Below are 6,019 nucleotides of genomic sequence, written 5' to 3' on the forward strand. Positions count from 1 at the left end.
AGTCTTTATGTGGTCCCCACTTCTCCTCCTTGGTTATGAGGTTGCTCTCCAGCTTGTCTTCAGTTGCAGTTGATTATTCAGGATGGTTTTTCTGTATTTTAGTTGTAATTTCAGTTTGGTCCTGGGAGAGTGTCAGTGTAGCTTCCACTCAGGCCGCTGCCATCTTTTCTCCATATGAAAGTTTAAAATATCCCACTTAGGAGGCATAGTGCTGGGCACTCCCACAAGAGTGAGGGCCTCTGGGCCCAGTGACCTGGCCTGGCAACATCTGGTCTGGTGTGCTTTCTGGCAACCTTGCACTGACTGAGCTTCCTACAGCCTAGTCCCGACATGATTGTGCTTGTGAGCCAGTTCTGGGGACTCTGGTGGGCCTGTGTTGACCCCACAAGGTCACTGCTATGGGAGACTGATACGCTTGCACCCACTGTTCCGCTGGCAGCAGTGAGACATGAGGAGACCCTCATGCAGGGGCAACAGTGGTAGCTCCTGAACCCTGGGATGGAGGAGAAATGAAGCAGGAATGTCCTAGATGGCCAGGTGGTAGCAGAAGCAGCATTGGGCCAGTGGATGTGCCCAGTTTTGGATTAAAGAAATATATTGTTTTATTGTGTTTCACTAAATTTTTGAAGGCAGTGAGACTTTTTGAATCATATGATCTCCTAAAAGCAGTTCACACTGTTCAGTTTATTTTTATATTAAAACTTGGAACTGCATTGTTTTTGTTGTTTCAAAACAACAAAATCTTCTGGAAAAAGTATTACCAAACACCAATGGGTCAAAATATTTAAACATGCAGTTGCTAAGTGTATCATTTCACTCTTGTGGTTTTTTTTGCCTCAATCTTTGTGGACCACTAAGGCGTTTGCTGCTGTTTGAACAGAGTGATATTTGTTGTCACCTCACTACTCAGTGTTTTGCTTACTAGTTCTGTTAGCATAGGCAACTAGGAGTTAACAAAAGAGAAGAGAGCTAAACTGGCTGAGCCTGACTGCATCTGGAAGCTATATTTAAGTGGGCTTAGGTCTGTAAAGTTATAGCTTCAGACACCCCAGAGGATAGCTGAATCCCTGCCCAGGGGATTAACATCTCTCTGCACCCCCCACCCCCACCTGTAGATAGGAAGGACCAGCTTTCCAATCTCCCAAGGGAACCACTTGTCAGTTCTCGTAAATGACTCAGGTGGAGGTCCTTCTACTGAAGCATGCACAGTAGGAAACAAGATGGGACAGGGGATGGTCCTTCTACTTTGAGGCATGTGCAGTAGGAGACAAAATGGTGATTATAAATGAGAGGTATCTAATCTGGTAAAAGAACCAGATTGGATAAGGGACACAAAATCCTAGAAGATCTAGGAAAGGGATTGTATAGAGGAAGGACCCAACACAGACCCCTCTAAGAGCCTGAAAAGAGATTGGTTAGTTTGAAAGAAAACTTAACTTTTCCCAAGCCCAGGGTAATATAATCAAAGCTTAGCAATGTCCCTCTGGATAGCATGTGCTCTCTCACTTGTTCACCACTTCACACATTCTCTCTGTAGTAGCCATGCACCTCCAAACTTGGGTCTGCAGCAGCTGCCTGGGCCTAGCAGCCATGCAGGCCCAAGCATGGGCTCCAAGTGCAGTCCCAAATGTGGGCTTGGGTGCAGCAGCACAGTACCAGCCAGAGTGCAGCCAGGAACAGAGACAAAGCTAGCTGGTCAGGGAAGGAGACTGAGCTAGACCAAACTTTCACATGGACTGAACTGAACTATGAAAGCTGCAGATGCCCTGCCAATGCCAGACCAATGGCAAAGAATTTCTGGACACTGACCCTTCTGGGCTTGGTGAAAACAAGGCTGGACTTCCTCCACAGCTGGAAGTAGCTAAGCCTCCTGGTTGTGGATGAGACACTGGGAATCTAGGGAGAGTCCATTCTGTTTGCTCCAGCTCCAATAAATCTCACCACTACACCTCATCCTCCAATGTGTAAGTCCCTGAAATGCTTTGCTCGTGACATCATGAAAGAGCCCTGTTTCCACTGACAACAGTTACGGAGAAGGACCAGTAAAGACAAGGGGGGCTGCTTTTTTCGTTATTGCTGTGATCTGCTTATTGCTTTTTGACATTATAATCTCATGGTTAAAATGGCTGAACACCCTGAAAGACATGACAGTGCTCTAACTCACATGCTTATACAGCCATTGCCTTCTTAGAGGTGGCAGATCACAAGAATGGAGTATTGTTGCTAGTACTGGCTTTGTGTTGTAAAGTTCGTTTTCATACAGCTTCCAGAAAGCTCTCTATTGATGTTGGTGGAGCCAAACATCTTCAAGCTTTATCCCATCTTGTTTCTGTGCTTCCCTTGTGACCACGGGTTATTGTTCTTTCTGTGACAACTGAGAGTATAACTGAGTCTTGGTTTTCTCTCATTGTGCCTTTCACAACATTGGATTATCATTTTTGACATGATCCTGGATTTTCTATGTTGATTCCATTGTTCAGTCAAAATGGAAGTTTCCAAATGTGCCTGCTATGGATCCTTCCCCATTTTTGTTAGTGCTCAAATTTTGGAAATTTTTGGATGCATCCAACAACAGACCAGTTTTGGGCTATGAACAGAGCAGCACACAAGGAAAGCACTGAACACGTCTTATCCAGAGGATTGGTACTAAGCACTATATTCTTCATTTTGTCTGCTAATATCTTATCTCCCTCTAAGAGATGACAGAAAGGTAGCCTAATTAGATATTCTCCTGAAGAAACATCTCTTTATAACTTTATGGGTGATGCTTTTCAGCATAGTTCCCAATTGATCCCTAGGTTTATTAAAGAATCACTAATACAAATTCTTGAGAGAAATGACTCTAGACAGATATTTCACTTCTTGCGTTTGAATATACTTTTTACCTTGTGGAATTATTCTATGACATGTTGACCAACAGTCTGGGTCTGATCTTATATGGACTTCATATGCTCTTTGACTGCTTTGCATGGGATATTTTATAGCTTTAATGAGTAGATGGAAAGCAAATAGGATTTTATCCTATGGGTATGACCAAATAGAAATTCTCTCTGGATTTATTAATGGACTTTTTTTTTATAATGGTAGTAGCTTTTTTGTGTGTTTATGGAGTCCATGGCTAGATCAGACAAACACATGTTAACACCAGTCTCAGTTGGAGGGTTAATAGTAAACCTTATTGGTATCTGTGTCTTTAGCCATGCCATATCCATACCCATTGAGCTTCTCAAGAGAGCTGTCACTCATCTGATCACAGCCATTCACAACATATGCATGGACCCAGAGACCATGGGCACAGTAACAGCCACATATTTGCAGGCAGAGTCATGAATACTAGCATGAGGGGTGTATTTCTACGTGTTTTGGCAGATGCACTTGGCAGTACTACAGGAGTTTGGATGGCTTATTGCTGATCCCCTCTGTTCTCTTTTTATTGCTATATTAATATTTCTCAGTGTTGTTCCACTGATTAAAGATGCCTGTCAGGTTCTACTTCTGAGACTGCCACCAGAATATGAAAAAGAACTGCATCTTGCTTTAGCAAAAGACACAGAAAATTGAAGGAATAATATGATACTGAAATACTCATTTTTGGCATCATTTGGCCAGTATTGTGGCAGAAACCATTCATATACAGGTGACATCTGATATGCTGGAACAAAGAATAGTACAGCAGGTTACAGGGATACTTAATGATGCTGGAATAAATAATTTAACAATTCAAGTGGAAAAAGAGACATACTTTCGACATATGTATTGCCTAAGTACTGGATTTCATGATGTCCTGGCTATGACAACAAATGGAATCCAGGAAATACTATGGAGTTAATACTTACATAATGTGAGATAACTTAAGAATCACCCCTGGAGTGTGAACAATGAAGATTAAATGACTAAGTATTTATAGTGTTGCCAGAAGGAAAATTGCACGTAATTAGTTGTACAGAAACATTTTGCTATATTTGAAAAAAAGCTCCCTACTATTGGATCAAGAAAACTTTCTTAAAGGAAATTTAAATACAGAGTGAAATATGTATTAAGTAAAATAAATATTTGAGTTATTTTTATGTATATAATAAGAATATTAAAATTTCAATGAACATAAAATATTATATTATTTTTGAAAATGAACATATAATTGTGGAATCCAGTGAGGACCAAAATTACTTCTATGTTTACTTTTTTTTTTTTTTAAATATATCTTTATTGATTTCAGAGAGAGGAAAGGAGGGGGAGAGAGAGAGATAGAAACATCAGTGATGAGAGAGTCATTGATCGAGCCCGCAACCCGGGCATGTGCCCTGACCGGGAATCGAACCCCGATCGCCTGGATCCTAGGTTGACGCTCAACCTCTGAGCCACGCACGGCCGGGCAGGTTCATATATTTTTAGGGTAAATAACTTATGATTAGTTGGGTCCATGTTATTCATTGACTTGTCTTCTGCCTTTAAAGTAGAATATTCTATTTTTTATTACACATTTGGCATTCCTAGTTGCTTATCAAGTTGCTATACAAGCGAAGCTAGGCTTTTCATCTTTTCATTTAGCTCCTTATGTTGTGAAAGAGCCATTTGAGAGAATCATAAATAATTGTCAACTCAGAGTTCAATTTTTCTTCCTATAAACGTAATTTTTTCAAAAGTTCTGGAACATGTAGATATATAAGAAATATCAGCTCTGGTTGGGTGGCTCAGTTGGTTGGAGTGTCGTCCTATACAACAAGAGGTTACTGGTCAGTTTCTCCATCAGGGTACATAGCTAGGTTGAGGGTTCAATCCCCGGTCAGGGTATGTGAGGGATGCAACCCTTCAATGTTTCTCTTTCACATCAATGTTTCTCTGTCTCTCTCTCTTTCTCTCTCTCCCCTTCCTCTCCCTCTAAAAATCAATGAACATATCCTTGTGTGATCAATGAACATATCTTTGTGTGAGGATAAAAATAAACAAAAGAAATATCAAAGTATATGTAGTTATTTTAAAGTTTAATAAGTAAATTTTCTTCATAAATACTTGGGCACCATGAAATCAAAATACTTATCCTATAATTACTTTATATAGTAATATCTAATATATATTTTTTAAATTTTCAACTTAAACTGAATATATAGTCTGAAAAGACTGTATGATAGATATAAATAATATATGCAGTTTTATAAACAGCAAAAATATTGTCCAAAAGAAACTTCTGCATACATGTCCATAAGAATCTGAATATTTTCATACTTATGCTAAAAAATTTTGATAAGTAAAATGAATTAATTTTGTTATAGGAACTATTTTTTTATCTATTCTGTAATGGCAAATGTATATTGTAAATCATATTTTCATGTCACTAATTTTAAAATGTAAGAGGCTTAGAAATTTGTTGTAAGTTATTTTCATATTCTTTGTCTTCTCTTTACACATTATCTGGTCAAGAATCTTCAATACATATTAAAATTTTGAGTGCTGAGAAAATTATTGCATATTGATGTTTTGACACAAATTTTATACATTAAAATATTTATGTAAACAGGTACAATAAATATTGTACCATTGAAAATAAAATATTCCACTTATAATTGTATCAAATGTAATAAAATCTTTAAAAAGAGACATCAAGTAATTGCAAAACTTTAACTCTAAAAACTACAAATATTGTTGAAAAATATTAAAAAAGAGCTAAAAAATTGGAAAAACATTCATGTTCATGAATTAGAAGACTCAATATTGTTAAAATGGCATAACTCTCCAAACTAACCTGTAGATTCAATGAAATCTCTATCAGAATCTCAACTGACTTTGTAGAAATTGATAAGCGGATTCTAAAATACATATAAAATTGCACAGGCTCAGAATACAAAAGAAAATATTGAAAAAGAGCAAAGTTAAGAAGAAGCACACTTCAACTTCAAAGCTTGATGAACAGCAAGAGTTATCATGACAATATTGTAGTGACGCAAAGCTAGACCCATAGATTGATGGAATAAAATTTAGATCCCAGAAATAAACCCATCGATCCAGGACCAATTGATTTTCA

At 38.1% G+C, this 6,019-nt stretch overlaps 1 pseudogene; it reads left to right on the top strand.

Annotated features, from left to right (window-relative positions):
• The first annotated feature begins 498 nt into the window (after window positions 1–498).
• On the top strand, window positions 499–3,845 carry LOC107527553 (proton-coupled zinc antiporter SLC30A5-like; annotated as a pseudogene).
• Window positions 3,846–6,019: the final 2,174 nt, after the last annotated feature.

The sequence above is a fragment of the Miniopterus natalensis genome, chromosome X, assembly GCF_054644295.1.
Source record: "Miniopterus natalensis isolate mMinNat1 chromosome X, mMinNat1.hap1, whole genome shotgun sequence".
NCBI lineage: Eukaryota > Metazoa > Chordata > Mammalia > Chiroptera > Miniopteridae > Miniopterus > Miniopterus natalensis.